Source organism: Gossypium raimondii, chromosome 11 (genome assembly GCF_025698545.1).
Source record: "Gossypium raimondii isolate GPD5lz chromosome 11, ASM2569854v1, whole genome shotgun sequence".
Lineage (NCBI taxonomy): Eukaryota > Viridiplantae > Streptophyta > Magnoliopsida > Malvales > Malvaceae > Gossypium > Gossypium raimondii.
Genome location: NC_068575.1, coordinates 41,981,924 through 42,005,575, shown reverse-complemented (window position 1 = coordinate 42,005,575; position 23,652 = coordinate 41,981,924). Strand labels below are relative to the sequence as shown.

Genomic DNA, 23,652 nt, shown 5'->3' with positions numbered 1-23,652 from the left:
TTGTATGCCTTGGTAAGGGCATTAGAAGTTTGGCAACATTACCTTTTACCAAAGGAGTTTGTGATTCACACTAACCATGAATCACTTAAGCACTTAAAGGGACAAGGTAAGTTGAACAAGCGACATGCGAGGTGGGTTGAATTCATTGAATCTTTTCCTTATGTTATAAGGTATAAGAAAGGTAAAGATAATATTGTGGCTGATGCTCTATCAATGAGGTACACTTTACTTAGTACTTTGCATACTAAGTTATTAGGTTTTGAGTATCTCAAAGATTTATATGCCACTGATTTTGATTTTGTAAGCATTTATGACGCATGTGAACATGGTGCATTTCACGAATTTTATAAGCATGATGGCTATCTTTTTCAAAATAATAGACTATGCTTACCAAAGTGTTCAATGAGAGAATTGTTGGTTCGAGAGGCTCATAGTGGTGGTCTTATGGGTCATTTTGGAGTCACTAAGACTTATGATGTTTTACATGAGCATTTTTATTGGCCTAACATGTGAAAACTTGTTGAGAAAATTTGTTCTACTTGTATTACTTGTAAACAAGCTAAATCCACTGTGATGCCTTATGGTCTATATACTCCTCTTCCTGTTCCTAGTTCACCTTGAACTGACATTTCAATGGATTTTGTAATAGGTTTACCAAGGACAAAGCATGGACGAGATAGCATCTTTGTGGTTGTGGATCGATTTTCTAAAATGGCTCATTTCATTCCATGCCATAAGATTGATGATGCAACCCATGTTACCGATCTATTTTTCCGTGAAGTTGTGAGATTACATGGAATCCCAAGGACTATCGTTTCCGATAAAGATGCAAAATTTCTTAGTCACTTTTGGAAGGTGTTATGGGGTAAGTTAGGTACTAAACTACTTTACTCTGCTACATGCCACCCTCAAACTCATGGTCAAACCGAGGTGGTAAATTGAGTTTTGGGATCTTTGCTTAGAGCCATAATAGGTAAGAATGTTAAATCTTGGGAAGAATGGATACCCTATGTTGAGTTTGCTTATAATTGTTCTGTTCATTCTTCCACAGGTTTTACTCCTTTTGAGATTGTATATGGCTTTAATCCACTTACTGTTTTAGATTTGCTTCATTTACCTTTGAATGAGATTGCTAATTTAGACGGTGAAAGGAAAGCTGATTTAGTGAAAGAGATCCATGAGAAGGCTAGTAAAGCCAGAAAAAGAATGAGTCTAATGCACATCGAACTAATAAAGGGCGAAAGCAAGTCTTGTTTCAACCTGGAGATTGGGTATGGGTGCATATGAGGAAGGAACGATTTCCTTCTAAGAGAAAGAATAAACTTGATGCACGAGGAGATGGACCATTCCAAGTACTCGAGAAAATAAATAACAATGCTTATCGCATTGATCTTCCTGGTGAGTATGCTGTTAGTGCTACTTTCAATGTTTCTGATCTTTCTCCTTTTGAATTTGATGTAGATTCAGATTCGAGGATGAATCTTCTTGAAGAGGGGGAGAATGATACGAGCCAAGGAGGTGACACTCAAGGGGTTGTTTTTCCTAGTGGTCCAATCACTCGAAGCAAGGCACGACAATTAAAATTAAAGATGAATGCTTTTGTCTAAGACTTTGTTGCTACAAATTTAATTCATCATGTTCATGACGTTGACAAATACGGGAATGCAATTCACTGGACCAATCTTGGAATAGTGAAAGCCCATAAATTGGTGGATTAATCTTTTATGTATCTATTATTATTATTTACTTAATTCTCATTGGTTGGGACACATCACTTATGAGTTTTAAGTAATTTTATTGGTTAGGTTATTATTTATTTATTTTCTTAGATAATTTTAAAGAGTTTTATTAGGGTTCAATTACTCTTGTATTTTGCCTATAAATAGGCTTGCTTTCTACACATTGAGAGGGGGTGGAATAAAAAGAGAGTATTTGTTTTCTTCCAAAATTGTGTGAGGCAAATTTTTGAGAGTAGAGTGATTCTTCTCTTGCTATTTAGTTTGGAGTTTGTGACTTTCGAGGGTATTTCGGAGTTACAAATATTCAAATTTCTTTCCCGTTCATCGGTGTTTCTAGAGGTTCTTCTTCTAGGGGTTTCGTAGGGAGCCGCTCAATCATTGGCGTTTTTGGTTACAAGTTAACCAAGGGTTCTATAGAGCAAATCTATCCTTTTTATTACTATTATTATTACTTAACTAATTTTATTTATTCTCATTTTATTTCTAATTTGTGTTTCTCTTGTGTCTAGATCCGGGTTTCTGCATCAGGATATCAACAACCTGATCACAGGTTGAAACTTCACTGACAATGAGAGAGCCATCTGCCACTTTTTCTCGAACAAAAAACAAGTCAAGTTCAACATGTTTGAACTTAGAATGTAAAACTGGATTGGCAGCTACCGCAACAGCACTAGAATTGTCACACCAGACAGTTGGAGTGTCAGCAGAGCTCAATCATAATTCTTGTAGCAAAAAAGCTAGCCAAGTAACATTAGACGTTACAGCAACCAAACTCTTGTACTCAGCCTCAACAGTGGAATGAGACACAACTTGCTGCTTTTTAGAACACCACGAGATAGGTGTATTTCCAAAATACACAAAATAGCCTGTTGTAGATCTTCTATCATCAAAATCCAAGCCCTAGTTAGCATCGGTATAGCCAACCAAAGATAGTCTGTCAGAGGGGCGAAAAACTAACCCGTAATCAATAGTGCCACTCAAATATCGTAAGATTCATTTTAACGCAAGCAAATGAACACTAGTGGGCGTATGCATGAATTAAAATTTTGATTTACCGCATAAGCAATGTTAGGCAGAGTGAAAACCACATATTGTAATGCACCAGCAAGACTTTTATATTCAATAGGATAATTCAGACGAACTCTCTCATCCTTAGATAATATAAAAAAATTGATCATAGGTGTGTGGATACCCTTAGCATTAGTTAACGAACTTCCATCAAGAAGATCCAGAATATACTTACGTTGGCAGAGATGAAGGCTCCCAGTCGACGAACGAGTAACCTCAATGCCCAAAAAATAATGAAGATCTCCTATGTCTTTAAGCGAAAACTCAACATGCAACTGTTGAACAAAATCATCAATAGTTCCGGGTGCATTTCCAGTAATGATAATATCATCCACATAAACTAATACATATATACTCGAGTCATTTGTAAATCGTACAAATAGAGAAGCATCAGATTTTGATAAAAGAAAACCACAGAAAAAAGAAATTGTTTCAACTTATCAAACCATACTCGTGGAGCTTGGCGTCAATCGGCACACCAAAGGTTCACCATTCACCCCACATTGAACATACCCTGGAGCTTGTTGCATGTACACACATCTTCAGTAAGTTCACCATTCAGAAAAGCATTGTTAACATTAACCTAATGTAGATGCCAACTTCTGGAGACAACAACAGACAAAATAGTCCAAATAGTAACAGGTTTAACCACTAGACTAAACGTTTCTTTAAAATCGCACCTTGGTACCTGAGAATAGCCCTTTGCCACTAACCAAGCCTTACAGCGAGCAACAGTACTATCAGGATTCTTCTTCACTTTGAAGAGCCATTTACAACCAATCGCCTTTCGACCAAGCAGCAAGAGAACTAGTTCCTAGGTGGAATTTTTACTCAAAGCATCATATTCAGCTTGTGCTGTCAACTGCCATTCCTCACTAGCAAAAGCCTTAGTAATCGTGCGTGGCTTATGATCAATAATTTCAACAGACAATGCTTTGGGTTTAAAAACTCCCGTTTTGGACCATGTAACCATGTGATGAGTATTACCCACAGACGGAGGGATAAAAGGAGCAGTTGGAGTGGTAGTTGTTAGATCGTCATGACTTGAATCCTCTAGTACAGTAGACAGAGTGTTTTGGTCACAGCCAACAACACCTAATTCAACTGGTGAGTCTACTGGCCTTGTTCTAAGATGAGAATCTATGCTAACAGATAAATTACAAAATAAAGATCTAGGATTCGAGGACTCAGCAGGCCTATCATTCATAGACTGAACAAGAGGAACATATGTGGAGACACACCCACTGGACTTGGAAAAAACACAGAACTCTTAAGGTATAGAAATCAACGTTCATCAAACACTACGTGTCAAGAGACAATAACCCTACCATCCGGTGTAAGACATTGATACCCCTTATGTTGAGAACCATATCCTAAAAATGTGCAAGATTGGGAACAAAATTCTAGCTTGTGATTATTAAACAGATGCAAATATTGGAAACAACATCTAAACACCCGTAAATGAGCATACGTTGGTTCCTTACCATGAAGAATCTTATAAGGAGACTGACCTTTCAAGACCGAGGTAAGTAGTCAATTTATTAAATGCACAGCACAAGCGAAAGCATAACCCCAAAACTCTATAGGTAGATTCGCTTGAGCCAAAAGCGTAAGACCCATTTCAACAATATGTTTGTGTTTCGTTCGACCACACCATTTTACTCTAATGTATATGGCCACGAGATCTGATGAACAATACCATGCTGAGCCAGAACTGCTATGAAAGCTCAAAACTCACCATCCCAATCGCTTTGAAATTGTTTAATATTTTTCTGAAATTGAGTTTTGACCAACTTATAAAATTGAAGGAAACAATCAATTACCTAATACTTACGTTGAATGAGAAATAGCCAAGTGAAACAACTACACATATTAACAAACGAGACATAATACCAATTTTCCCACAAACAGGAGAGCAAGTCCCCATCAATCGGAGACAACCAAGTCAAAAGGATCAATATATTCAGTAGTAAAGTTCGAAAAAGGAAATTTCTAAGACTTTCCTTTTTGATAGGTAATACAAATATTATCAAGAAAAGTGTTATTCAAAATAATTTGACATTTATCTTAAACCAATTTAACAACACAGGTGGAAGGATGACCAAGTCGACGGTGCCATAGTGCAAAAACGTCACAACTGGCAGAGCTAGTCTGAAACCCAATGTTATGAACAAAAGGAAAAACACCACTTTGAATAGGAGTAATCAGTGATAAATGTAGAGCCCATCACGAGTGTGACCTTGCAACAAAATTTCACGAGTCTAGATGTCCTTATAACACAATGAAACAGGTGAAATTTAAAGAATACATTATTTTCTTTAGCAAACTGGGAAACAAATAACAAATTCTTCCTGATATTCGGCACACACAAAATATTAAACAGATGGAGCACTTTATTTTTCGTAGGCAAGGTAGAATGTCCAACAGACATAATTTTTGCAAAGGTCTCATCACTCATTAAAAGATAAGATGTACCTGAGTATGGCGTAGACTCATTCAAAGTAGAGGCCTTTTTCTAGACATGATGTGTAACTCCCGAATTAGGATACCATGATGAAGTCCCTACAAGTATAGGAATATAAGAATCAATATTATCAAAATTGGACCCATATTGGGCTGTATTCACAATAGACCTAGTGGTGTTTGAGAAATTTGACGCTGGTACATCAGGAACCCGTGGCAACCCAACACACAGTGAGGAATCAAAAACAGAATTCGAATCTAAAGCCCTAACTCCAAAAGGTGGCCCAAGAAGAACATGTTCTTTAGGCTTTGTTAACCACGGAACACTCAATCCACCATTCGGCCCACCATTTTGCTCGCTTGGCCCACCATTCAGCCCATGAATACCCACATCGTTGACACCTAGGCGCTCAACACCGTGTCTATGACCAGGTGGGCCCCCAAACTAAAAAAAATTAGCACCCGACCCAAGGCGTTGGCTAGCATTATGCGGCCTAAAGAAATGGCTTACACCACCATTCGGCCTAGAAAGACTATCATGTAGCCTAAAATTCTGGCCTGCAACAAATGGCCCGGTGAGGCCCATGCCATGTGACCCATTTGCTAAACCATCAAAAGGGTTATGTGAAACCCTAAAATCTACCACATTTGTTACTGCCGCATCTTGTAGAAGAAAATCCCACCATCAGCCATGGCTGAAACCAGGTGGAGCCGCTGTCGCAAAAAGGCCGAATGAGCCTAGAACCTTCGGAGGGAAAGAGCAACCACCATAGGCAGCACCTTTGCGTCGATTCACAGCACCCGAACCAAAACCATTGCACGACCCCCTTACATCACTGTCAATCGAAGCCTATGCATTTAAAGCCTGAGCTATTATCGTAGAGGGGTTGTCATAGTCCCGATTGAACCGATAATAACACCGCTGCGCCAAGCGCCCAAATTTACCACAGAATTGGCACAGGATCTGAGAGTGAAAACCCCTTCCATTGCCACCAGTAAAGGAGTGACCACCACGCGCGGGTTCCACCGCTATCGGCGTCGGAGCAACCTCCATCAGATTTGCATGAAACGGCACGTCCTGCGCCACACGAGTCTGTCGAATCTTATATTCCAATAGAACATCCACAAGTTGTTGCATGGGAAGTAGCTCGAACGAGAACGAGGCTAGAGTGGGAACAACGTCGTGCTCCGATGGCAGGCCCACAAGAACAATTTTCACCTTCTCAGCCTCCGAGATTCGAGATCTAGATGCTTCGATCAAGGCACAAGTATTTTGAATCTTAGCCACATATTCTTTCATTATCATATTACCTTTTTTAATCGAATGCAACTCATGTTTAATGCGAGATAACTTTGCTCCGGTTACAGCGGCGAACAATCGGTTTGCTGTACTCTATACATCACATGATGATTTTTCATCTGTAAAACACGAAAGAAGAGTACCACTAATTGTGGACAACAACCAGGATGCAAGTAACTTATCTTGCTGATGGAACAATGAAGCCTCTAGATTAGGAACCAGAGGACCCTCCAAAGATGGAATAAACCATGGTGGAGCAGGTAAGGTACCTTCAATAAATCTTGTTAAGTCATAGCCTTCAACAATATTCAACTTTATGTGTTGTTACCACTGTACAAAGTTAGTTTCATCTAATTTGACAGTATCATATCGAGGGAAGCATTGAATTAATCGAGAATTTGACAGTATATTGGATGAATTACCATTGTTTACAGAAATGGACTCGGTTGAGTTAGCCATGAACGCGCAGCACGAGCAAGTCTCCAAGACTTAGGGGAAAGATACCATGTAAGTGTATCCAACAATTCAATAGGAAATGAAATGATTGAAAATGAACTGAGAAATTGAGTTATTATTATTGCTCTCCTAATACAGTAAATAAAGTATATTTATACAATCTTCAAAGGGATAACTGCTACTAACAACTTATGAATAGTACTCTAACAAAATACTAACAGTCTAACAGCCTAACAGACTCTTCACTAATTACTAATGATGATATACTAACATATTAAAACAAATGATAGTGAGACACTATTGGAACTAGAAAGGATATATGCCAACCCTGAAATGTTTTGAGTTCTGCAGTAAAATACACTGTTTGGAAAAGCTTGGGGCCTTCCATTGTAGGTTGGGCTTATACGGTTTATGCCCTTAACATGAGAATTCTCATGATAATTCAGAACTTGGAACTAGCTTCTTTTCAGCCACAGTTGTGTTGAATCATTGATGCAGGTTGTGTCTTTAACTTTCCACATGGTGGGGCAGGGAAATTCATAATCATAATAGCTCAGTTGGTTCGTTGGAATTCATAGGAATTTCCTCAAACGTATTTATTGTCATCTCCCAATCTCCTTGCGATTAGATTTACTGGCCGGATTTCCATTATCGTGTTTTACAAGTTCCTAACAGTTCCAATCTAATGCTTGGTCCTACAACTTAACTACAGAAAAGGGGTATCCCGCATATTACCATTGTCAAATATGAAAGATCATGTTCGCTTGGACCATGAGTTTCTTTAGCTTTCACGTCAATGGCAGCCTGGAATTTTTTTAAAAAAACCTCTTAGAATTTTTTTTCTATCTGAGAGTAATGTTACTTATGTGATCATGAATACCCATTGACTTAGTTTTTTTCTGTTCCTTTTTACCGGAAAAGCTATAGGGAAAAGCATAAAATTAAGCTACCTTGAGGCTAAAATCAAGCTTACACTTAAATTTATTAAATTGTAGTTTTATAAGAATTAAAATTTCAAAACAATAAATTTTATGTTTAGTTGAACACAGTTGTTGCAAATATATAACTTTTACATGTGAAATAATCTTGTAAATATATAATAAAAATTCTCTTTTTGAAAAGTAAATCTTTCTTATTTTTTTATTGGAAAAAAGTCATTTTATTAAAAGATATAACTATGTTTTAAAGTAGTTATTTATATTAAAAGATACAGTTTGATTAATATTATAAACTTCTTTTCATTATCTAACTTGAAGATTTTGTTAAATTTTAGACATGTAAAAAAATGTTTACAGATTTAGTTGTTGCGTAATAATTTCATCATTTTAATTCCGGAATTAATTTTCCATTCATTATGTCAATTAATTTAAGGTGTTTTATATTTTCAAAACATAAGCAATGTGGAATTAAACTTTTACATTTTTTACAATTGGATAAATATTATACTTTTTTATATATATTTCTAAAAGTAAAAAAAAAGAAAAGAAGAAAGTGTCCAATTGTATAAAGAATGCAAATATATATCATGATATTTATCTTTAAAATAAGTCACATCTAATTATTTTACGTAGTTAAAGTGAAAAATTAGCCTAAAAGGAAAATGAAGAATTTAAAATGATGAAATTAGAATATAATTGATGTACAGAATTCTAAAACAAATATAATATAGGAATTTGAGTAAATTCTTTTAACATTTTATCGGGTGTAGAATACTAGCTTTCACTTTTTCTTATATGGATTTGTAAAAATAAAATTATAAATAAAGATTAAAAAATTGAGTTGTCCACATTGGAATTGGGATATGTTAGTAGTAAGCTGATTTGATACCAAATCAAAACATGTCAAAACCAACAGCGAGGACCGAGGAATTTGAAATAAATGTTGTGTGGTTCAGTTCCAGTGATTGCTTCTTGGACTTCAAAAACTTTCGTATTTGTATTTTTCGATCGTACGGGTTTTATGCATTCTTCAATGGCCAAGGGCCCTAATCCCATTTATTGTTCTGCATTTTGTTCACCACGCAGGGGTTTAGTCCTTTTAAATTTATAATTAACCTTATAATTAATTTTTTATTGGGTTTCATCCTTGAATACTTTCTATAGAATATTCACACGTGTTAAATGTGTTAGTGATGTTAAAAAATACAGGATCCAGTTTTATAAGTAGAGTTTGTACACAGTAAATAGAGATATTTACTGAGTTATCATATTGATGAATTGAAATTTGGATAAATAATTTAATTAGAAATATGGTTAATTAAGATTCAGGGACTAAATTATAAAATTTTAATCGCTATAACTTTTAATTAGAAAAAGGCTTAGGGACGTAAATAATAATTAATCAAATGATTAAAATGGGAAATAAACCAATTCAAAAAGGATGTAAGTGGACGGTGATGGATGGTGTCATTTAATTAAGTTAATTGGTGATTAAATCTTAAGTAATTAAAGTTAAGTTAATTAAACTAGTTTAATTACAATTAAACCATAGTATAAATAGGAAATGAAGTGGAGGAGAGATGAAATGTTGTTATCTTCTTCCCAAAACCGTAGCAACCAAGGAAGAAAAAGAAGGCTTAAGGTTTTGCAAGCATTCAACCATACAATTAGGTAAGGAAATTTAGTCATTTTATTGTAATTTTTATAGATTTGAGGTCATGAGAGCTTGATTTAGCTAGCCTATGTACTAAATTGTGAAACTATTAAAATTTTAGGAAGTTTTCATTGATAAAAATTGAATGATTTATGTAACACCTCATACCTAGCCTAGACGTTAAGACCAAGTCTAGAGAGCTACATCACAATATTTCAGAAAAACCAACTCTTTAACCATTTAAAGTTTGACTAACGTGATCATATATAATCAAGTCAATACGAAGTCCAAATCATAGTCTGAAATTCGAAATGCACATAATAGTATAAGTCCAAATAAAACATTAAATAAGAAGTAAAGAGATGACCGAGCTCCTGCCATGCCGACCTACCTAAGCCTGTAGGTTACCTGAAATCCATTCAATAACTAAGTGAGTTTGCAACTCCATGTGTGTGTAACTTACATGTAATAATAATTAGTAAACTACAATTGTAATCTCATTTACCGTAGATCATCCGTTACTCAGAATTAGATACAGAACAAAAACAAAGAAAGTCGGATATAGTTACATGGTATGTCAGATACAGATGCAGAACATCTCAAATTCAGATGCAGATTCCTAACCCCATGCGCTACACACTATCTCTAATAATCCCAACACACCATATAGGGCATCAAGCACTCGTCCATCCCTACATACCACGTAGTGACCATATGCCACGTTTTAGAATAATCGCAGCATAGCTGCCAGATCAAAATGCGATAAATCGTTACCAGATTCAACAAATAATTAAACTGAACATTTCTTTCTTTAAATAGCCCCAATCCCGATGTAGATGCAATCCAACAGATGCAGATATAAGTATGCAGAGTAACATATTCGGATCATACCTAGTTAATACAACATACATTTACTTGTTTGTCTACAATCTCAATGTTATTGGCATAATAACAGTTCATACAGAAACAAATTATCCACTAATGGATTTCATAGCCCAAATCAGATCATACGGGCCCTACGGTAGGATTATGTTCAACGAAAAAGACGTTTACGACTCTAAAAACACTTAGAATCTTGGTCCACGCGCCCGTGTGGTTTCATACGGCCTAAATAACTAGCCCACGTGGTTCTACACGGCCTGACAAACGCTTGTGTCATTAGTCCATATGGTTCTAATGTTCAAACAGTGTGTTATGTGGCCTCGACAAACACCCGTGTCCTTGGCCCATGTGAACCCTGTACAATACATACCCACACACGGCCTTGAGAAATGCCCGTGTCCTTAGCTCGTGTGTCTCTAATTTTTGAACAGCCGATGACTTGACCAACTCTCTCGCTTTACTTGAATTGAACTTTACTGATCTAAGCTTCACTATTTTCATTGCAACTTTTTCCCGTAAGTTCGATGACAAACTCACCTCTTCCTTAGGTGGAAACCCCTCCGATAACTCAACAAGCTCCGATGTTGCCTTTTTTTTACTGTAACTTGTTTTGGAAAGTTTCGTAACTCAGCTACACGGTCTGCCACACAGCTTAGCACACAGCCTACACACGTCCTACCACACGTCCTGACACACAATCGTGTGACATCAAAGCCATGTTTTTCAGCGTCTGAATTTCACAAAAGAAGTCAAGTTTTCATTACACACACTTGATATAGATTCAACGCAGATACAACAGGAGTGATTCCAAAACCTAAAAATGATAAGCAGGGTTTCAATCAATGACTTAAATGTACAATTCATAAAAAAAATAGTCAAGCCCACATGTCGAAAACTTCAGTGCTAACCCAAAAAGTAAACGAACTCTTACCGATAAATCAACAACAATTACTCAAACGTAGACCGTTGAGGGAACATTTTCTGCAAGATCTTTGCTTAACAAACCCTAATCGCACAATTAACGAAAATTCAAACTATAATAGTATTTTCTAACTTAAAAAATAAAAAAAACTCATGAAAACAAAAGAGAATGACGATAGAACTTACGCAATAACCTTTCAAAAATGCAATGAGTAACGGAGAAACCTCAATTTAACCCGGCACAATTTACGGAAGTAAGAAAAAAGAAAGAAAATGAAATCTATAAGTCTAAGGATGGTACGCAATACTGAAATATAGTCAAGTGCCCAATGCCTTGTGAAGCCTCTTCCAAAACTGAGAAGTAAAACGTGGATCTCTGTCAGAAATAACCGAAACTGGAACTCCGTGTAGTCTTACAAGTTTAGAGACATACAGTTTAGCTAATTTTTAAAACGAGTAGTCTGTCTTGATTGACAGAAAATGAGCAAACTTGGTCAATCAATCAACAATGACCCAAACCGAATATTTCTTAGAGGGTGTCAAAGGCAACCCGCTAACGAAATCCATCGCCACTCGCTCTAACTTCCACAAGGGAATTTTAATCGGCTGCAGTAGACCAGAAGGCAATTGATGCTCAGCCTTAACCATCTAACACGTCAAACAACAAGAGACGAAGACAGTAACCTCTCATTTCAAACCGGACCACTAGTAGATCTCTCGAGGATCTGTATACATTTTATTCCTATCGAGATACAAAGCATAGTGACTATTATACGCTTCTTAGAAAATCAATTGCCTTAACTTCGTATTGTTAGGCACACATATTTGACCTTTGAAAGACAAAACCCTGTCGCTGTTTAATCTAAAATTAGAAGTTTCACCTAATTCAATTTGACAAACACGCAGAAGCAGAGACTCATCACTGAACTATTTTCCACAATTATCAAAGTAACCCTTTTAGAGGCACAGTCGAGACTGACCCGATGTTTCACAAGTCAATCCATTCCCAAAATTAGATTAAACTTACCAAAAGGTAATTCTGTTAAATTAGCTGAAAATACTACACCCTGAATTTCAAACAGAACCCATTTATATACTTTGTTAACTTGAACTGACTGACCCAAATGACTAATTACAAAAACCTCTCTAGTAGTACATTCAGTAAAAATACCCAAATTTACAGAAACAGTACTAGATACATAAGAGTGTGTAGACCCAATGTCAATCAAGGTAAAATAGGAAACATTATAAATAAAGAATATACATACTATAACGTCAGCGTTATATCCTCGCAGCGCCTTGCTGCATACACAAGTGCAGGCTGACGTACCTCAGTTTGAACAACACCTCTACCCGGTGCTCCCTGTCCTCTACTAGACCCATTACCACCCCTGACCATACCAAGGCCCCGACGCGATTGCTGAGATACTCTCGGAGGCTGAATAAGAGCCGAAGCTGAAGTCTGTGCCATAACGGGCACCTGATCTGATTAACGAAGGCAGTCTCGAACACGATGCTCCATCGTTCCACAACGGAGACAAGCTCATAATTTCCTCCAGTACTCACCCGAATGGCACCTCCTACACTCATTACATAGTTGAATCTCAGTCAGTGCAGTTGGTACTTCAATCCTTGGAGGCCTGTCAAATCTAACCCATTTCTTAGGGTTTTGAACAGAACTAAAGAGACTCAAATACCTCTTCACCTTAACCGGACCTCTCTCCCAGTCCCTCATCTCTCGCTCAGTGCGTTTCACCTCTTCCGCTATCTTTGTCTTATCAACCCGTTCCCTCTAAGGAACTATCAGAACCTACAGATCATAACGTAGACCTTTTTCAAACTTCACACTCTTATCATAATCAGAAGCAACCAAAGCTCGAGTATACCTACTCAATCTTAAAAACTCGACCTCATATTCAGCCACAGACCTCTCGCCCTGAGCCAGACTTATGAACTTGAGTCTGCAAGCCTCCACATAACTTACCCCACATACTTTCCCTAGAAGGCATTCTTAAAGGAATCTAAAGTGTTCTATATGGGTTGAGCACCCTGCTCAACCGTCAGCCACCACTAATAGTCTTTATCTCAGAGCAGAGATATAGTACCCCTTAACTTCTGAGCAGGAGTACAATCGATGTCAGTCATGAAACACTCGGTGGCCTCTAACCAATATTCGGTCATAGTAGGGGCGACTTTAGTGACACCTTTAAACAATTCAGCACCATTCGATCGAAGTCGCTTAGTAACAAACCCTCGGCCTCCAGATCCAGAGTGGGTCTCTAAGACCCCTTTCAAGCACACGCAACATTACCTGGGACAATGTGTAGTACCCTGGGACCCCTTTCAAGATCATGTCTCTACAGTAAAAGTACCTATCGACTTCTAATGTTAATATTGGGCAAGCTGCCCATCGAGAAAGACTCAGCTTGAGCCCACAAAACCCACGTCCAGAACTACCATGTGAACTCATTTTAATAAATTATCTACAATGTCAGAAACGCACAGATCAGTTTAGCGTCTTTACCACAGTTCTCATGTCAATTCATATTAGAATGTTTGACCAAACCACAGTTTCAATCACTACTATGTCTCAACAAATCATAATAACTAAACAGGAATACTTACAGGTTTAGTGTCAGACATCGAGAAAGACTCAGCTTGAGCCCACAAAACTCACATCCACAACTACCATGTGAACTCATTTCAACAAATTATCTACAATGTCAGAAATGCATAGATCAGTTCAGAGTCTTTACCACAGTTCTCATGTCAATTCATATTAGAATGTTTGACCAAACCACAGTTTCAATCACTACTATGTCTCAACAAATCACAATAACTGAACAGGAATACTTACAGGTTTAGTGTCAGAAACTCGATCCTTCATAAACCAATTATCAGAGTTATTTGAAGAAATAGAAATAAATTAATTCAAAGCACATTTTACAAAAATTTGGAGCTCGGTCTGCATAGCCCGAATGCTGTAAACATGACCTTGATATCACTAAATGTAACACCCCTAGAGAGCTACATCACAACATTTTAGAAAAACCAACTCTTTAACCATTTAAAGTTTGAAAAACATGATCATATATAATTATGTCAATACAGAGTCCAAATCATAGTCTGAAATCTAAAACACACATAATAGTATAAGTCTAGATAAAATATTAAATAAAAAGTAAAGAAATGACTGAGCTCCTACCATGCCAACTCGCCTATGCCTGTGGGTTACCTGAAATCCATACAACAACTAAGTGAGTTTGCAACTCCGTATGTGTGTAACTTACATTTAGTAATAATTAGTAAACTACAATTGTAATCTCATTTACCGTAGATCATCCGTTACTCAGAATTAGATACAGAATAGAAACAAAGAAAGTCGGATACAGTTACATGGTATGTTAGATACAGATGCAGAACATATCAGATTTATATGTAGAATAAATCAGATTTAGATGCAGATTTCTAACCCCATCCATTACACACCATCTCCATCCATCCCAACACACCATATAGGGCATCAAGTACTCGTCCATCCCTACACTGCGTAATGACTATATCTCACGTTTCAGAATAATCGCTGCGTAGCTGCCAGATCAGAATGCGATAAATCGCCACAGATTCAATAGATAATTAAACAGTCACACTTCCTTCTTTATACAGCACCAATCTCAATGCGAATGCAATCCAACGGATGTAGATATAAGTATGCGGAGTAACAGATTCGGATCATACTCAATGTTATGTGTATAATAATAGTTTATACAAAAATAAATTACCCACTAATGGATTTCATAGCCCAAATTAGATCATACTGGCTCTACTGTTCAATGGTATGTCAGATACAGATGCAGAACATATCAGATTTATATGTAGAATAAATCAGATTCAGATGCAGATTTCTAACCCCATCCATTACACACCATCTCCATCCATCTCAACACACCATATAGGGCATCAAGTACTCGTATATCCCTACACTACGTAATGACTATATGTCACGTTTCAGAATAATCGCAGCGTAGCTGCCAGATCAAAATGCAATAAATTGGTAAACTACAATTGTAATCTCATTTACCGTAGATCATCCGTTACTTAGAATTAGATACAGAATAGAAACAAAAAAAGTCGGATACAGTTACATGGTATGTCAGATACATATGCAGAACATATCAGATTTATATGTAGAATAAATCAGATTTAGATGCAGATTTCTAACCCCGTCCATTACACACCATCTCCATCCATCCCAACACACCATATAAGGCATCAAGTACTCGTCCATCCCTACACTGCGTAATGACTATATCTCACGTTTCAGAATAATCGTAGCGTAGCTGCCAGATCAGAATGCAATAAATTAGTAAACTACAATTGTAATCTCATTTACCGTAGGTCATCCGTTACTCAGAATTAGATACAGAATAGAAACAAAGAAAGTCGGATACAGTTACATGGTCTGTCAGATACAGATGCAGAACATATCAGATTTATATGTAGAATAAATCAGATTCAGATGCAGATTTCTAACCCCATCCATTACACACCATCTCCATCCATCCCAACACTGCGTAATGACTATATCTCACGTTTCAGAATAATCGCAGCGTAGCTACCAGATCAGAATGCGATAAATCACCACAGATTTAATAGATAATTAAACAGTCACACTTTCTTCTTTATACAACACCAATCTCAATGCGAATGCAATCCGGCGGATGCAGATATAAGTATGCGAAGTAACAGATTCGGATCATACTCAATGTTATGTGTATAATAATAGTTTATACAAAAATAAATTACCCACTACTGTATTTCATAGCCCAAATTAGATCATACTGGCTCTACTGTAGGCCTATGTTTGATGAAAATAATGTTTACGGGCTTAGCAAAAAATTTAGAATATTGGTCCACATACCCGTGTGGTTTCACACAGCCTAGCACATGGTTGTGTCACTTACCCGTGTGGTCCTAAAATACAAACAATGTGTTACACGGCTAGGACACACTCTCGTGTCCTTAGCCTGTGTAGTTGTGATTACAAACAGTGTGTTACACAACCTAGACATATGTCTGTGTCTTTGGCCCGTGTAAACCCTACACAATACATACCCACACATAACCTGAATACATGTCTGTGTCCTTAGCTCGTGTGTCTCTAATTTGTGAACAGTGAGCTACATGGTCTGCCACATCGTCGTGTGGCATTGAAGCCATGTTTTACGGTGTTTGAATTTCACAAAAGAAGTCAAGTTTTTGTTATACACACATAATACGGATTCCAAAGCCTAAAAACGACAAGTAAAGTTTCAATCAATGACTTAAATGTACAATTCACACAAAAACAACAATCAACCCCACATGTCAAAAACTTCGACACTAACCTAAAAAATAAAGTAACTCTTACCGATGAATCAATAGTAATTACTCAAACTTAGACAGCTGACGGAACGTTTTCTACAAGATCTTCGCCTAACAAACCCTAATCGCACAATTAAAAAAATTCAATTCATAATAGTAATTTCTAACTTCAAAGAACAACAACAAAAACCTGAGAAAACAAAAGAGAATGACGACAAAACTTACGTAATAACCTTTCAACGATGCAATGAGCAATAGAGAAACCTCAATTTAACCCGACACAATTTACGGAAGTAAGCAAAAAGAAAGAAAATGAAAGAGCAAAGAAAATAAGAAAAATGAAGGAAAAAGAAAATAGAAAAGAAAAACGTTTAAGAACATATCTTTTTAAACAACTAGAAACTAACAGCCTTTTTACCAAGTAACAAAAAAATATCTCCTTAATGCATGTGAAGAGACTCGAACACAAAATCAGAAGGTATACAGAAGCTTAATAATCGAACCAGTAGCATTATTCTTGACATAGAATTACACAGAATTAAACTTAAGTCGATAGTTGAAGAATAGAGATTTAGTCAATTTAAAACAAAATCGCAAAACTTTCTAACAGTGAAACTCGAACCCCTAACCTCGAACATATAAGTAGAACACTTAACCACATATATCAAGACTTAATTATTGACAGACATTAACAGGCAAACAATCAAATTTTTGGGGTAGTGCAATTTAGGTGTGAAATTGTTAGAATTTTAAACTTAGATTATGAAAATGACTAAATTATAAAACTTAATTGTTAGTTTCGTACATTAGGTACCAAATCAAATAAAATGAAAAATTATTATGAAATATTAATATGAATAGAGAATAGAAGGCCTATAATCAATTTTTGAGAAAATCAGATTTTAATCGGAAGCCCTAAATTGAAAGTTAAGTTTGTCTCGATTTTAGGTACTAAATTGAATAAATTGAAAAATATGTGTAAATTGGTATTTGGTTATGAATTTGATGGAAATTGATAATGTGTTATGTTTTGTGACTATTTTTATCTAACGTTGTAATACCCTATACTCGATCTGATTGCTAGGTCCAGGTACCGAATGTCACATTTAACTCGATTATATTTACAAGTTACTAATTTGCTTTAATTACATACTTAGTCAAATCTCAATTTTCAAAATTTACTTCTACTGAAACTCATATCTTACGAGTAATAAATTATTACAACTTTGATGTCTTATTAATCCTAATAGTTATTTACAAAATTTAAGCTTAACTCTAATACAGACATATCCAACTTAAACCCTGGGGCATGGCCTCTAAGAGTGCCTCTCTATATGCACGAAACAATTATCGCTCCCCCTCTAGAATCTGGCAGTGTTTGGATTAGTCCTTTCACTCGATTCCATAATCATCACCTACCATATATACAAGTAGTAAATGTTATAAGGTTGGGAGGACTTAGCGAGAACCTATATAATGGTATTCATAGAATATTTCTTAAAATTAGGGGAAAAGGAATTTTATACACAGGTGAAAAACTCCCTGAAGCTTGTAGGAAGATTTGTAAATTTCGATGGTGTAGCTATTGCCTTGTTTTCTTCGAGTGAACTTTAAATGGACATTGCCACCCGCTATAACTATGTTCTAAAAATTTCTTTCTTATGGTCTATGAACCTGTTTATAATTATTCTAGACTTTTCTTAAACCTATTAGGATATGCCTCGTCATTGATTACCCGTATTTGCCATAATGGATTTGGCAATGCCTACTAGGTTTCAACTGAGACTTCCCATAACTGCGAATCCCTTCCTTGATCACATTGATCTACACTGATCTTTATCCAGATTTTTGTACCATTTTAGTGGTAAACTACTTTTTAACTTAAACTATGCTTGACTACATTCCTAGGTAAGGTCCATTTCTATTATCCTCATTCACGAACTTAAATATGATACTTGGCTGACTGAATAATCACTCCCTTTTTCATAGCGGGCTCATACCTGCAATGTAACCCTAGAGTACTTGAATATGGTCCCTGTAGACATTTTCGCGCTAACAAGTCTTAACTTGACATCCCTTTTCTTTAAAGATCTCTGGCGGATTCACTGATTAGTCTGCTTAACTTAAAATTTGTTTCATTGACTCACTTATTGTACCCATTATTAGATTACTCACTAGTTATTGGCAAACTAATAATGGCGGGTACCCCATACCTCGAAGAGTCTGTTAACTCTGCTTTGTTAAAACCAAAATTATCAAATTCCTCTTTTCGTCACAATTTAACGAATTCACTTACTAACAAACTTACCCGCATTCTTGGACACTTCTACCAACTATTTTCCTCTTCTTAGTCTAGCAGATTCTCTTACTATCTCGTTTACTCGCGTTCTCATATGCATCGCAGTAATCCAACTATCCTACTAGCCGCGCGGATCATACAATGAATTTTCCTTTTTCGTGCCCAGTCAGGTTCCTAGTTTCCATTATGGCAGACTTTATATATTGTCATAACCCAGTTATGATCTTACACAAATTAAACCCATGTTTACTGTCCTAACGGACTCTATATGTTGCCGTAGTCTAGCTATGGACTTACACATATTAAACCCATGTTCACTGTCCTGGCGAACTCCATATGTTGCCATAGACTAGCTATGGTCTTACACATATTAAACCCACATTTAACTGGTTTGCATGCTCTTTCACATGCTATTGATAATTAAATATCGTAAATGAGTATTTGTAATGCAACTTGTAACGTTTGATCATTTCTAATATCAATCAACCAACTAATACATTACATCCCCTATTAACATGACTTGGACTCGAACGAATACAAGGATACCAACCAACACACCAAATTTGGCAACTAGTGCCTCGTTGGAATGTAACAACCTATTTTTCAATGTGGTCGAAAATAGTGGTTTCGAGACCACAAATTTGATGAGTAAGTTCGAGTAATTAATATTTATATTATACGAGTCAATAATAAATTTATATTGAATTTTGATTTAATGAATTTTAACTAATTGAATTAAAAGTTAGTATAAGTGGTTTAGTTCAAAAGTTGAGTGGTTTTTGGAAATGAGGTACTAAGACCTCGTTTTCGTAATTTAAGACTGTAAATATTTTTACTAAAATATTTACATAGTCGTATTATAGGTGAATTAAAGTTGGGTCTGGTAATTTTGACGATTGGTTGCTTAATTAAGGTAAAAGGATTAAATTGCAAAAGAGGTAAAAGCTAATTGTATAGATTTTAAATAGTAGAGGGACCAAAATGGTAATTAAAAAATGGTCAAAAATTCCAAGCAGTGGTGGACATGATTAAATCCACTAACTTTTGGGTTATTTTCTCATTAGTCCTAATTAGTTTAGGATTAAATTGAAATTCAACTTGTTTAGTTAAATTTTAAAATAATTGAAGGACTAATTGTGTAATTAAACCATCCTTGAATGGTAAATATGCCATAAGTGGTGATTGTGGACGATAATGGGCTTGGAATTGTTAAATAAATAAACTTTATAAACAAAATTAAAATAAAAGAGTCATCTTCTTCATTAAGCCAAAAAAATTGAATTAGCCATTAGAGAAGAGAAGAGGATTCGACCAAGCTAGGGCTTCCATTTGGTTAGGTAATTCTTGCCCCTTTTTAGTAATTTTTATATTTTTGAGCTCATACTAGCTTAATCTAGCTAACCCGGGGACTAATTTGTAAAAATGTTAAATTTTTTGGATTATATCATTGATGATTTTGGTGTGTTCTTAAAGTTTTATGATAGATTATTAATCTTGGTTGACAAATGGGACTATTTGTAAAGTAATTTTTAGTAATTTTAATGTTTAAGGACTAAAACGTTAAAGTGATAAAGTTATAAGGACTTGATGTGTAATAACAAAAATTATGGGTTGTAATGGAGCGTTATACTATTCAGCTGAATTTAATTTAAGTTAAAATTTGTTAAATTGCAAGTTTTGGACTTAAGGACTAAATTGCATAAAAGTGAAATAATAGGGGCAATTTCATAAAATTATCAAAAAGACTTAATTACATAAAATGAATTAATTTTTCTGTTAGAATTAGTGAATTGAATAGAATTATTATTTTAGATTCTGAATGAGTGGAAATTTGAGGAAAAGAGAAAATTATCGAATAACCCTTGTACATTGTCGTTGCTGCAGATTAGTTTGGTAAGTTCATTCGGTTTAATTTTAGCACCTTTATAAATGTACTATATGAACCTAATTACATAATTTTGGATTACTATTGATTTTTGGAATTGAAAATGGAAATAATGAATTGATATAACGTTGATCACTGATTAAGAAGCTTTGAACCGTTACTACGAATCAGTCTAGTAAGTTCGTACAATTATTTTTATGTTTATAATGATTATTACATATTACAAGTTTTATTTTAATTAGATCCAATATTGCATTTATTATTGAATGATTATAGAATAATTAATAAATGAATATATTGAGTACCGGATGTAACTAAATATTAGGCTTTGTGCCGATGTTTATCTATCAGGCTTGTGCCAGTGTTATCTATTAGGCCTTGTGCCAGTGTCATCTATCAGGCTTTGAGCCGGTGATACAGACCATAGCGATGTCTTGACATCCTGCATGTGTTGCAGATTTTCTACAGCTTGTTTGAGTAGCATCATGAGCCGGCGATAATTTTAGCAGGTATTATGTACCGGTGATACAGGCCATAGTGATAGCTTGAGATCCTGTATGTGTTGCGGATTCTCTACAGCTTGTGTGAGCAGTATCGTGAGTTAGTCAAAATTCTGAAGTTAACTCGAATGAGTGATACCCTGAATTACCTAAAATGAGATCTTCCTAAACGATAACTTGGAATATGATTTGAATTATTGTATTGTGCAATAGTCACCTGTTGTGAGCTATGATTGACAGGAATTCTGATAATAACCTTGTAATAGGAACTTTACTATTTAATCTTGTTATTTTATTTTTTGTATTTAAATTCGGAAAGATTTATCGTTTAATCGACGAACTTACTAAGCTTTACGAAAGCTTACTCGTGTTATTTGTCTTATTTCTTATAGATACATTTTGTAGAAATCAGGAGATCGAATCTGCTCGAAGAATCACACTATCTCGAGGAACTCTTTGGTAGATTTGTAAAAACCTTGGCTTATATGGCATGTAATAGGCAAATGATTATGTTTGTAATGTTTCATAGCTATATGTGGCGATTTGATATGTTTGATGTTGTGGAATGGTAACTTTATATGTATGTTTGTTAAACTCTAAGTTAAGCATGAGTGTTTGAGTATGAATGTTATATGTCATGTTAGAGTATGGTTTGATGAGATTGAGATAAGTTAAATGGTATATATGCTATTTCTTGTAAATGGTAGTTAGTGTAGTAAAAGGTTAAATGCTTATAATGAGACTTGTATATGATGTTTTGGTTAGATTTTAGGTGGATATATTTTGGCATGTTTTGGTTGCTCTTGATGTGTTTTGAGGTCTTGTGACGATGTGTTATGAATTGGGCAAGGTTCCTATGCAATTGGACGGAAAATGAGCATGATTTTGGTTATTTTTGGGTACACACGGGTAACCCACTTGGGAGTGTGCCCTGAACGTGTTAGATACAGGTTTCACACGGGCTGACACACAACCTGCGACACGGCCGAGTGGATTTATTTCGAAAGTTTCACGGTTTGTCACACGGTTGACCACACATCCATGTTCCTGTACCACATGGCCTGGGCTGTGTCACACTGTCTGGCACACGGCCCAGGCCACACAGTCGTTTAACTCCTGTAGTGAAAATTTTCAATTTTCCCTGAATGTTCTGATTTATTTTGATTTGGTCCTTGAATGTTCCTAACCTATTTTTAGGGCTTCGAAGGCTTGAATTAAGGCCGTAAATGTATGTTTTATTTGATTCTGAATCATATATGTATTTATGAAATTTATTTGATAATTGGATGCCAATTGATATGAAAACTTCCAAGATGTACAATAATACTTTGTAACCCTATTTAGTAATAGAAACGAGTTATGGGTGTTACATGGAAAGTCCGAAGTAAATAGATTGGGCCCAGCGCTCATCGATGTAACCGAAGTAAAAGTTGTGCAACATTCATCGACTTATAGTCAAAGTAACTCGTACTCAATCTATCCTATGGCATGCCAATTATATCTGATTCTGCCTGAACAATTAATAGGGTAACCAATTATTCAATTCATCAAATAACACAATTTACATTTCATCATCTCCAATTCACAATCCAATTCACCAATTTATCATATAACATAACATATTTCAGCCCAATTCAACGTCAATTTCATATTTTCATGAATTTACACTATTTTATATTCTAATCAATTTAGTCATCTATTCTGATAAGCAATCTCAACCGTAAAAATTCAATTCAAATAATCACTCTCATCTTACCTCAATATTATACTATGCAAAACAGTATAAATATGCAACAATTTTACTGATTCGAGTTACTTGTCATCATCTCTCGCCTTTCATTTCCCTCTTGACGATCATGCATCATCTTTAGCTATGTACAATAGTCTAATAATACACAATATTAAATTCCAACTCAATTCACAATCAATTACAAAGTCACACATATTTTGCAATTTTTCAATTTAGTCCCTAAAGTCGGGATAAGCATAACTTTCAATCTAATCCTTCGGATTAAAATCTAATTTCACATATATTCATTAGAGACATTTTATTTTCTATTCCTATCGAAATTTCAATACAATTTTACATTTTATTCAATTTGATCCCTAATGTACGAAACTATCATTTGAGCTTTACAATTTAGTCATTTTCTTAAACTAAGCTTCATTTCTAACAATTTAAC

The 23,652-nt window shown here is 35.6% G+C and overlaps 2 long non-coding RNA genes across 4 annotated transcripts; one reads left to right on the top strand and one right to left on the bottom strand.

Annotated features, from left to right (window-relative positions):
• Positions 1–4,752: 4,752 nt before the first annotated feature.
• On the bottom strand, positions 4,753–5,870 carry LOC128034880 (uncharacterized). The gene is made up of 2 exons (XR_008190960.1): positions 5,283–5,870; positions 4,753–5,077 (listed from the first exon to the last, which is right to left on the bottom strand). It is a non-coding gene; the product is annotated as an uncharacterized LOC128034880 (long non-coding RNA).
• Positions 5,871–5,902: 32 nt separating this feature from the next.
• Positions 5,903–22,018, top strand: LOC105803842 (uncharacterized). Of its 3 annotated transcripts, none has more exons than XR_001136641.2 (3): positions 5,903–6,830; positions 7,005–7,077; positions 21,862–22,018. It is a non-coding gene; the product is annotated as an uncharacterized LOC105803842 (long non-coding RNA). The 3 variants fall into 3 exon arrangements; XR_008190959.1 differs by lacking the exon at positions 21,862–22,018 and adding an exon at positions 21,321–21,339; XR_001136639.2 differs by lacking the exon at positions 21,862–22,018 and having other exon boundaries at positions 5,909–6,830; positions 7,005–7,186.
• The last annotated feature ends 1,634 nt before the right edge of the window (positions 22,019–23,652 follow it).